Below are 11,520 nucleotides of genomic sequence, written 5' to 3'. Positions count from 1 at the left end.
ATCCAGCTAAATTCAATTCCTTCAATTCATTTCGGTCTGAGCTTCTCCACTGTAACCCGATCCCAGCCACTAATCCAACTTCAGTCAATTTTTTTCCACTTCGGCTCAAGCTGAATCAACCCACCTGGGCTGCCTGGTGTGGCCCTGGGTGTCCTCGCGCTGTGGCTGTGGGCGGTCTGGGTTCTGCTGGAGGCTTCCGTGCTGAGGCCACGCTGTCCGCTGCGGGGAGGGGGAGGGGAGGGCGTGGTGGCTGCTCAAGCATCGAGTCCCAGGAGGGCGCTGCAGGTTGCAGACTGGCTGCAGGGGGAGGGCGGCAGGTCCCACGTGCAAGGTGTGGGTGCCTCCGAGGCACAGGCTGGGACACCCTGGTTTGCATGGAATGGGGGGGCACCCTGAGAGCTTGCAGGGACCAGGCGGCCAGGCCTGTGCAGGGCGAGTGCTGGCCCCCTGCTGTGGAACAAAGGAAGAGCTGAGTGGTGACTTCCCCCCGGGGCGTCGGGTCCTCCTCTGAGCCGGCAGCGTCACACTCCTGGCGTGGGACAGGAGCCCGATGCCTGGGGAGAGGCGGGGGCACAGAAAGCGGGGGTAGGGGGGAGTCGGCCCCAGCAAGCTCCCAGCGGGCTCACCTTTGTGGTCAGACTGGGGAGCAGGAATTCTCTGGGCAGCAGCTCCTGAGTCCCAGGGGAGCCTGTGGGCCCCATGGGGTCAGTGGTGGGGTGACAGCAGCTGGGCAGTGGCTGCTGGCTGGTCCCTGGCCAGACTGGGCTCATCTGAGGATAAGCACCTGGTGTACAGGGGAGTCGGGGCAGAACCGCAGGTGGAGAGAAGCAGGTGTCTTCCTGGGAGTCGCCGAGGCTGCTGCTGGGGGGTGGCCTTGCCTCCCCATCCCCCGCAGCGGCGCTGGGATCAGAACCCACGCTGGCCCCTGCCCCAGCCTGTGGTGTTGTGAGCCTTGTGAACCTGACCCCGGCAAGCAGACATCTCCACCACGGGCTGCAGGTCAGGAAAGGAATCAAGGGTGAGGACAGTGCGGCTGCCGCCTGTGCCTGGTTTTCAAGGTGACGAGTGACGCGGAGACGTGGCCCGGTGGGGATGTAACTTCCCGGCCTGGGAACGCGTGACTCGGAGGGAACGGCAGGGTCATCCTCGCCCCCCAGCCCCATGGAGCTCGCCTCCAGAGCCTGCGGGCAGATGGCGCCTCCTCCAGGTAATTTCAACATGAGTCTAAGAGGAACACGACCCGGCTTCCTCCTGCTCTTCCTAGGCCTGTGCACCTGCTGGCCATCTGGGGAGAGGCCCAGACCTTACGGACTCTGCCCACGACTCAGCCACTGCCACTCTGGGCCCTGCCCCCGTCTCCCCCTCTGCAGCCCCGGCTCTTTCTCCAGCAGCAGGGAACTGGACTTCAGCACCTGCGGTGCGGATAGCGCCCCACCCCCTGGGCAGGCTCCCTCCCTTTCTAAGGTCTCTAATGGGGCACCAGGGACTCCCAGAAAGGAGGGACCGTGGTGGGAGTCGTCCTGCAAGCAGATGATGGCTTCCGAGGGCCTGCCGGGGCGGACTGCGGCTGCCTGAGCCGGGTGTCCTGGGATATGGAGGCCCGTGTGTGGATCCTGGCCAGTGTGGGCGGGAGCACACACAGGTACTGCAGGGGGCTTCAGGCATGGAGGAGGCACTGGGAGAAAATGCTTCCCTGGAGTTTCCCGCTGGGCCCAGGCCAAGACAAAGCCTGGGGCTGCTCAGGGGCAGCCCTGTGGGAGAGAAGGGGAGGGACCCGCACCGGAATCCTGGCTCTGACACTCTGGAGTGCATTGGTCCTGCCTCACTCCCCAACCACACGGCTGCTACAAGAGCTGCCAGTCCTCACACAGCCCCGCCCACAGCCCACAGCTGATTGGGGCAGCGACAGCCACTTGACTCCACCCGGACCAATCAGAGTGCTCCCCTGTGGTTACCTGTAAATAAAGGTGGGCTCTGGGCCCTGGTCTGAGCCTCCCTGTGAGGTGCAGCCCCAGGATGCCCAGCAGATGGTGAGCGCGGGGGGAAACAGAGGCGGGGCCCCACCCCACCCCTGTGGCCTGCTCCACTCTGCCACCGCCACTCCCCCACGTTCCCAGGGTCTTCGCTGGTGTCCCCTCAGCCATCCAGGTCCGTTCTCGGGTTCTATGCGGGGCGGGCGTCAGTGGGGTCTCTGGAGCAGCTCCGCCCAGGTGTCCAGGGCTGACCTGGAGCCCTGCACCCTCCCGATGGAAGGAGGCTCTGGTGGGGGGCCCACTCCTCCGCTCATCCCTGACCCCAGGGCCGGGTCCGTGGTCCCTGCCCCACTGTGAACCCGCAGCTGGGCTCTGGGGCGCTGTCGTCTCCCCTCCGACTGCGGGGGAAGCCAGGGGTCGCAGAGGTGCGGGGACTGTCCCCAGCCCAGGACTTCTGTCTGTCCCACTCTGGGCTGCCCGCGGGACATGGCTCACACCGATCTAGATGGCAGGAGTGCTGACGGCGGCACAGCCGGCCCCGTGACGCCCGGGCTCCGTCTGCCTGAATCCCGCGTGGGTGTCAGAGGCTGGCAGGGAGCTGAGGGGCCGGCGAGAGCCCTGCTGGCTCGGCAGCCCGCCCGCCGCCCCCTGCTCTGGCGTCTCCAGAAGCTTCTTCCAGCGAGGCGAGGGGGCTGGGCGGCGTGCCGGGTGTGCCAGCGTGACGGAGCTAATTCCCCAAACACCATCTGAGCCGAGCAGGAGTGGATGAGGATCCTGGGGCTTTTTAAAAGATTTTAAATTAGAAATTACATTTTTTCCCCTTGCCAAAATAAAGGTGAGAAATCGAATGAATCTGGTGCAAAAAGGGGCCGGAGCCCAGGGAGACGAGTCTGCCAGGTTCTCTGCTGAGCAAACAGACCGGGCTGAGCAGCCGCCGGCGCCTCCACTGCCGCCGCGTCCCCGGTGACCGCCTCACGGAGACCGGAGGAGGATGTGGTCTCCGGGGTGAGGGATGGACGTGGGGACAGGGGCACCCCGCCGAGGAGCCTGGAGGGATGGAGCAGTCCTGTGTCCCAGCCACACTGCTGGCCGCACATGGGTGTGTGTGGTGAACTCCACAGAACTCCATGTGCACGGAGTATATACACATGCGTGTGTGCACTGCATACACACGTGCACATAACCACACATACATGTGCTGCACACACAACCACACACACGCATGTGCTGCACACACACTCACTGCACACATACATGTGCACACAACCACACACGCATGTGCTGCACACACACGTGCACACAACCACACACATGTGCTGCACACACGCACTGCACACACATGTGCACATGACCACACACGTGTGTGTGCTGTACACACATGCACTGCACACACAGAGCACACCCCACATACATATATGTGCACTGCGTGCACATCTACAGACACATGAGAGCATGTGCACACACAGATAAACATCTACATATACATGTGTGCACTCCGAACACACAGATATACACATCATATACATGTATGTGCGCTGCACACACAGAAACACGTGCACATGTGTGCACTGCATGCATATCGACATACACACACGTGCACTGTGTAAGACATCTATATGCACTCATGTTTGTGTGCACACACAGAGTTCACGTATGTACACACATATACATATCTATATACACACATGTGCGTGGTGTACACACAAAACCAAATACACAAATTCATACACTCCTGGCACACACAAATGTACACAGAGACACTAGGTCCAACACATATGTATATACTTGTATACATGCTTGTACTAGACAACACACTCATGTATACACACATATGGACACACATACACAATGCACACCCACATAGGCATACATGTGCACATAGATACACACAGGTGCACAGGTACACAGAGATATACCCAGGTGCACAGGTGACATAGACACACACAGTGCACAGGTACACAGAGACACACCCAGGTGACATAGACACACACAGTGCACAGGTGACATAGACACACACAGTACACAGTTGACAGAGACACACACAGTGCACAGAGACACAGAGACACACACAGGTGCACAGAGACACACACAGGTGACATGGGCACACCCAGGTGCACAGGTGACAGACACACACAGTACACAGGTACACAGAGACATACCCAGGTGCACAGAGACACACACAGTGCACAGGTGACATAGACACACACAGTGCACAGGTGACATGGACACACATAGGTGCACAGGTGACATAGACACACACAGTGCACAGGTAACATAGACACACCCAGGTGCACAGGTGCACAGAGACACACACAGTGCACAGAGACACAGAGACACACACAGGTGCACAGAGACACACACAGGTGACATGGGCACACCCAGGTGCACAGGTGACAGACACACACAGTACACAGGTACACAGAGACATACCCAGGTGCACAGAGACACACACAGTGCACAGGTGACATGGACACACATAGGTGCACAGGTGACATGGACACACATAGGTGCACAGGTGACATAGACACACACAGTGCACAGGTAACATAGACACACCCAGGTGCACAGGTGCACAGAGACACACACAGGTGCACAGGTGACAGACACACACAGTGCACAGGTACACAGAGACACACCCAGGTGACATAGACACACACAGTGCACAGATGACATAGACACACACAGTACACAGTTGACAGAGACACACACAGTGCACAGGTGACAGACACACAGGTGCACAGGTGACATAGACACACACAGTGCACAGGTGACAGACACACACTGTACACAGGTGACAGACACACACAGGTGACATAGACACACCCAGTGCACAGGTGACAGACACACAGGTGCACAGGTGACAGAGACACACACAGTGCACAGGTGACAGACACACACTGCACACAGGTACACAGAGACACACACAGGTGACATAGACACACCCAGTGCACAGGTGACAGACATACACCCAGGTGCACAGAGACACACACAGTGCACAGGTGCACATAGACACACATGTACACGTAAACATACAGGTGCAGTTGACCTGGAGACCCTGCCCATCATCTGCGTCCCCTCCCCTGGTGCCCCCCATGCCTCCTCCCCCTGACTGTGGCCGCCAGAGCAGAGCCCTGCCCCGGGCCTCCCTGCTCCCCTCTGCTGCCCTGGGCGTGACGTCCACCGTGGAGACTCAGCTGCCCTGTGCGGTGGACAGTGCCCAGGTGCTGGCTTCCCGTGGAGGGACAAAGAGCCTGGAGCCCCAGACGCTGCCTCTGTCAATGCTGCTGCCCAGGACCCCTGGAAGGCACGCCGTCCCTCAGGACTCGAGGTGGCACCAGACAGGGAGGGAGTGGGCGGGAGCCACTGCAGAGGGGACTGGCCATGGCCGGGCCTGCCTATCTTGCCGGGGCCCGGAGCGGCTGGCCTGGCTGCTGCACCCGTGGGGCGCCCGCACCTGCTGCAGAGACAGCCTCTCTGCCTGTCAGCTTCCTGTCGTCTGCCCACACCCCAGACACAGCCTCAGAAAGGACACGCCCTTGGGAGGCAGGGCCCAGCCGCAGGGTCCATGGCCAACTGACCAGGCTCTCCCGTGCCACGTATGGACCAGGACGATGGGCGCACCCCGCAGGCAGCACTGGGGATCTGGTGAGCAGCTGGCCTGGGCTGCGGGGGTCAGCCAGTGCCCCTGGCCCAGCCCTGGCTCCTGCTGGATGCTCACAGGCTGTGACACCTGCTGCCCACGGCTGCCCCAGGCCCAGGTCGGGCTCCTCCCGATGCCCCGGGTGCCGGGTGCTGTGCTGGGGAGCAGGCCCACCCCTGCCAGCCCTCCCGGCCGCCTGCTTGGACTGAGGAGGGGGAGGGGGGCCTATATTTATCTGAGGTGCGAGGAGGCCTGTCTGGCAGCGAGATGCAAATGCCTTTCATCCCATCTGGGCCGGGAGCCGCTCACCACGGACAAGCCCGTCCCGGCTGCTCTGCACCGGTGGGTGCCAGTGACGGGGGGTGGCACCAGTGCCTGGAGCTCGCTCCTGGGCTGTGAGATCCCCCGAGAGCTGCAGAAGCTCAGGCTGGCCCTGTGGGAGGTTCCCAAGGCCCGGGCGGGGAGCCGGGATCCAGAGCAGGTGCAGAGGTGCTGTCCCCGCTCGCCCGCTGGGCGCCAGTCCTGGGGTACAGGGTGCTCCTCGGCTGCACCAGAGCAGAGGGCACCAGCACCTTTCCAGGTGTCCCAGACCCCAGTAATCAACATGAGGCCCAGGCTTCGGTCTCCCATGGCCCCTGCTCCACTGAGGATACAGGAGCGGCAAAGTGACGGGTGTAAGGGAGTGAGCGGGGCTGGTGGTGTGGGCTGAGCCCTGACCCTGGTCACACACTGAGTCCTCATCCTGGTCACACTGAGCCCTGATCCCAGTCACACTGAGTCCTCATCCTGGTCACTCTGAGCCCTGACCCCGGTCACACACTGAGCCCTGACCCTGGTCACACACAGAGCCCTGACCCTGGTCACTCTGATCTCTGGCCCTGGTCTCACAGTGACCCCTGACCCTGGCCACACACTGAGCCCTGACCCCAGTCACACACAGAGCCCTGACCCTGGTCACTCTGAGCCCTCATCCTGGTCACACTGAGCCCTGACCCTGGTCTCACTATGAGCCCTGACCCTGGTCTCACTCTGAGCCCTGACCCTGGTCTCTCTGATCTCTGACTCTGGTTTCACAGTGACCCCTGACCCTGGTCTCACACTGAGCCCTGATCCTGGTCACACTGAGCCCTGACCCCGGTCACACAGAGAGCCCTGACCCTGGTCACTCTGATCTCTGACCCTGGTCTCACAGTGACCCCTGACCCTGGCCACACACTGAGCCCTGACCTTGGCCACTCTGATCTCTGACCCTGCTCTCACTGAGCCCTGACCCTGGTCACTCTGATCTCTGACCCTGGTCACACTCTGAGCCCTGACCCTGGTCACACTCTGAGCCCTGACCCTGACCTCACTGAGCCCTGACCCTGGTCTCACTCTGATCTCTGACCCTGGTCTCACAGTGACCCCTGACCCTGGCCACACACTGAGCCCTGACCCTGGTCACTATGAGCCCTGGCCCTGGTCACACTGAGCCCTGACCCTGGTCTCACTCTGAGCCCTGACCCTGGTCACACACTGAGCCCTGACCCTGGTCTCACACTGAACCCTGACCCTGGTCACACTGAGCCCTGACCCTGGTCTCACTCTGAGCCCTGACCCTGGTCACACACTGAGCCCTGACCCTGGTCTCACACTGAACCCTGACCCTGGTCACACTGAGCCCTGACCCTGGTCTCACTCTGAGCCCTGACCCTGGTCACACACTGAGCCCTGACCCTGGTCTCACACTGAACCCTGACCCTGGTCTCACTCTGAGCCCTGACCCTGGTCACACACTGAGCCCTGACCCTGGTCTCACACTGAACCCTGACCCTGGTCCCACACTGAGCCCTGACCCTGGTCACACTCTGAGCCTTGACCCTGTTCCCTGATCAGCCACGCTGTGTTGCAGTGGGGAAGCAGGAGGTGGTGCGTGGTGTGAGGCGGCCTGGGGCAGCCCCCACGAGGCAGGCGTCCCTGAGGTGGGGTCAGACTCTCCTTCTAACATTCTGTGCATGCAGCATCGCCGGGGCTGCCCTCGGGAGACGGAGCAGGTGTGTAGCAGACGGCTCGGCCAGACACCTGACCTGGTCCGCTCCGAGATGTTTGCTCTCAGCCTAGGCACCCTGAGCTGTGGGCCGAGGAGAACCAGCCACCCAGCTCACTGAGTGGGAAACCGCGGCCCCAGGAGCGTCCTCCTGGTCTCACCCGGGGATGCTGGTCCTGCACGATGGTGCCGGTGCCTCTGAGCCCGGCTCCTCGCTGCGCGGCCACCTGCCGGTCTCTGCTCCTCCAGGATCCCCCACCCTGGCCACGCACTCGCCACGGCCATGCTCCTTGTTCAGGGCTCTGAGGCGCACACGGGGCAGAGAGGGGCTCTGCCCTCCTGGGGGCCGGGGTTCAGCCTGTGCCACGCCCACATGCCTCACCGGAACCTGTCCTGGGCAGCTCTGCAAACCCAGAGCTTGGCCACGCCCCCGACCCCGGCCCCTCTGCCTGGTCTAAGGCGGGGGGGGGGGGGCTGCTGCCCGACTGCAGGCAGAGCTGATGCACCGAGCGCAGCCCCTCCCCTCCCCCGCCCGCCTCCAGGGGCCCCGCGGCAGGAAGGGGCTTTAGGTCCCGGGCCCCCATCAGCAGCGAGGCCCCCATGTCCCCAGTGTCTCGCAGAAATCGCAGCCTTCAAGCTGTACCAGAAGCCACACCGATCAGGAAAGCTATTTGCCCGTCAAACCCGTCATGGCCTCGCGCCGGCTCGCAAGCGGCTAGGACGCCCCCTTGGGTGCTGACGCCCACCTGTCCCAGTCCAGGAAACCCAGTGGCCTCCAGAGACGCCAGGGCCCAGGTCCAGGACCTGGAGCCTCTGCCTGCACCCTGACTCCTCCTCCAGGAAGCCTCTCGGGCCCTGCTGTGGGGGCCCATGCTGCCCTGTCCACGCTCAGTGTGGCCTTACCCACATGGCCGAGGCCCCTGCGAGCACCCAGCCCCTTGCAGCGTGGATGGAGGCCGACGACACGGGCTGGGCAGGCAGCCTTCAGGGCCGGGTGAGGGACAGGCCAGGCCCGGCCCGAGTGTTGTCGGCTAGGGGGGGCCTTGGCCCAGGGAAATGCCGTGCTGGTTTGGGGGTGAGAGGACATGGTGGTGACACACTGGGGGTGCAGAGTCCCATACTCGGTCCTTGCTGAGGTCTGGGAACTCTGAGCCTCACGGGGTTGGGATGGAGTTTTGGAATGCAGATGTGATGCTGGGAGCCAAAGCAGCCACGTTGCGCTACAACAATAGCTAATGGGCCTGGGGGGAGGCACGGTCAGGAGACAAAGCTTTGTGGACAGCCCCTGGAAGATCCACGTCTCCACCGTCTGTTGAGGCAGAGTAGACCCAAGGCCAGACCAGGCCCTGCTCGGCCCTGGCCGCGTGTCTGTAGGAAGCTCGTGGACTCTCTGGGCTTAGCTGTCTCACCTGTACAGACTCCGTGGCATGGTGCCTGGCACACAGCGGGGCTCCCCATGGGGCTGCCAGCGCCCCTGTGTGCCGCGTGACCCCTGGGCAATCGCACCTTGCCGCTGCTTTATTCTCCCGACCTCAGCCGGAGCCCCCAAAGCCTCACAGACGCCACTGCTCAGTGTGGTGACGGGTGGACCTGGCCCTACGCCACCATCTCGCACAGTAGCGGTCCTGATGGGGGAGGAGCGGATTTCTCCTGTCCCCCGAAGCCTGGGCTGGGCCGCCCGGGGCACCGGCCTCAGTGAACAGGCCCCTTCCTCGTGTTGGGCCACCAGGCTCGGCCGTGGCTCCCTAAACCACCTCACGGGGCAGGGAGGGGGCCGTGGTCCAGGTGCAGGGGCCTCAGGCTGCCCCCACTGCCTGTGTTCCCACTGCAGAAGATGGCCCAAGTCCTTGGGCCCCTGCACCCACGTGGGAGACCTGGAAGAAGCTCCTGGCTCCTGGCTTTGGCCTGGCCCAGCCCCCAGCTGTTGCGGCCATCTGGGGAGTGACTAGCGGATGAAAGATGTCTCCTCTCCTCTCTCACTGCTTTTAAATACATACATGAATATTTCAAGGAAACGCAGTCGGAACCGCCCACTTCCTGGGGGCCCCACCCCAGCCCCTTTCCCACCCTGTCCCTGCCGGCACGGGGAGAGCGGCTGCCCCTCCGCGAGCGGCCGGCGGCCATGCGGTCAGACACCCAGGCGCGGCAGAGCCGAACGCCACACCTTAAGTGGGGACGGGGCTTTAAGATGGGGTCGCAAGGGGCAGGGGCCAGACCGAGCCACCGGAAGCCAGAGGGAACACAAACACGGCTCCCGTGGGAGCGGCCACCACGTGGAGGAGGAGAACTCTTGGCACCCACAGGGGAGATCATCTTCCCTCGCTTGTGATAAGGGGAGCAGCCATTAAGACGCCGTAACACCGTGCCTGGTTGGTTGGAGGCTGCAGGTGCCCGGAGCCAGCTGCTGGCTGGGAGCCCTCACGCTCAGGAGCCCAGAAGTCGTCCTAAACACGCAAGTATACATTGTAGCAGAGTAATTAGAGGCCCGGGCGGAAGCCATGCAGCCATTAGCAAGTAATGCGCACTGCGAAGGGCGTGCGGGAGCATGGAGGGACCCTGCCGGCTGCCAGCGGCCCGCGTGATCCCAGCACGGAAGAGCAGCCGCGGGCCCTGAGCGCGGGCCCCAGGCAGAGCCCGCTGCCCTGTATTGCCAGCTGGCCCCCGCCTCTAGCGAGATCCATGTGGGTTTTGGGAGAGCCTGGTTACTCTCATCACTGTGCCGCCCAGGACCAGCCCAGCACCTGTGGGTCGAGAATCAAGCTGGCTGACAGCACCCCGGCCCGGGACCCCTCCTCATTGGATGGGGCAGGCTGTGGCGGGGGCAGGCGCCTGCTGGATGCTCACAGGCAGCGGGGCAGGGGCCCAGGGTGGTGCGGGACAGAGCCCCGGGTGCCAGCCTGCTGTGTGGTGGATTGCGCAGTACGGCCCCCCAGCCCTTCCCAGCTCTGCTCTCCAACTGGCCCGTCTGGAGGGCCACCTGAGCCCCCAGCTCGCGTGAGGAGGTACAGGGTCGCCCGGCCTTGCGGGGACGTGCAGGAGCCACAGGGTGGCGGCCTCAGGGTGTCAGGACCCACCAGTCCGCAGAATTGGGGGACAGCTGAAGATTCGCAGGCCATTGGACAAACCCAGAGCCCGTGGACAGCCAAGGGCTGGTCAGCAAGCAGGCCAAGCTGCCCGCTCTGTGCCAGTCTCCTGGGGGACCCGGGGTCACAGGGAGCACCCCCCTCTCTGGTCCATCAGGAGGCCTGACCTGAGCCACCAGGGCTCGCGGCCTGCAGGGAGCCGGGATTGCAGGACCTGTCAGAGCAGAGCGTGTGGGGCGGCCCGAGCCACGCTGCCGCTTCCCGCCACCTCCTGACCTCTTGGGGATACTGGGGCCATTCGTGGGGCAGTGTGGCTCCCTGCCCCTGGTCCGGGGAAACCCCTTCCCTGAGCTCCGTGCTCACCTCACCGTCCTCAGGGTCACTTCTGCCTTCCGCTGGGAGCTGCTCCATGGCTTGGGCGTGAGCGAGGGGCTGGGGCCTGGGCAGGGGCAGGGGCCCAGGCAGGAACAGGGGCAGGGGCATGGGTGGGACAAGGGCAGGGACAGGTGCAGGGGCCCAGGCAGGGGCAGGGGCAGGGACAGGGGCTGGGCAGGGGCAGGGGGAGGGGCGAGGGAGGGGCAGGAGCAGGGACAGGGACAGGGGCAGGGGCAGGGGCCAGGGCAGGGGCGGGGGCAGGGGCAGGGGCAGGGGCAGGGACAGGGACAGGGGCTGGGGCAGGGCAGGGGCAGGTGCAGGGGCAGGGGCAGGGGCAGGGGCCAGGGAAGGTGCAGGGGCAGGTGCAGGGGCAGGGGCAGGGGCAGGGGCCAGGGCAGGTGCAGGGGCAGGGGCAGGGGCAGG

This window comes from Lepus europaeus, chromosome 4 (genome assembly GCF_033115175.1).
Source record: "Lepus europaeus isolate LE1 chromosome 4, mLepTim1.pri, whole genome shotgun sequence".
Taxonomy (NCBI): domain Eukaryota; kingdom Metazoa; phylum Chordata; class Mammalia; order Lagomorpha; family Leporidae; genus Lepus; species Lepus europaeus.
This window is presented reverse-complemented; position numbering follows the sequence as displayed.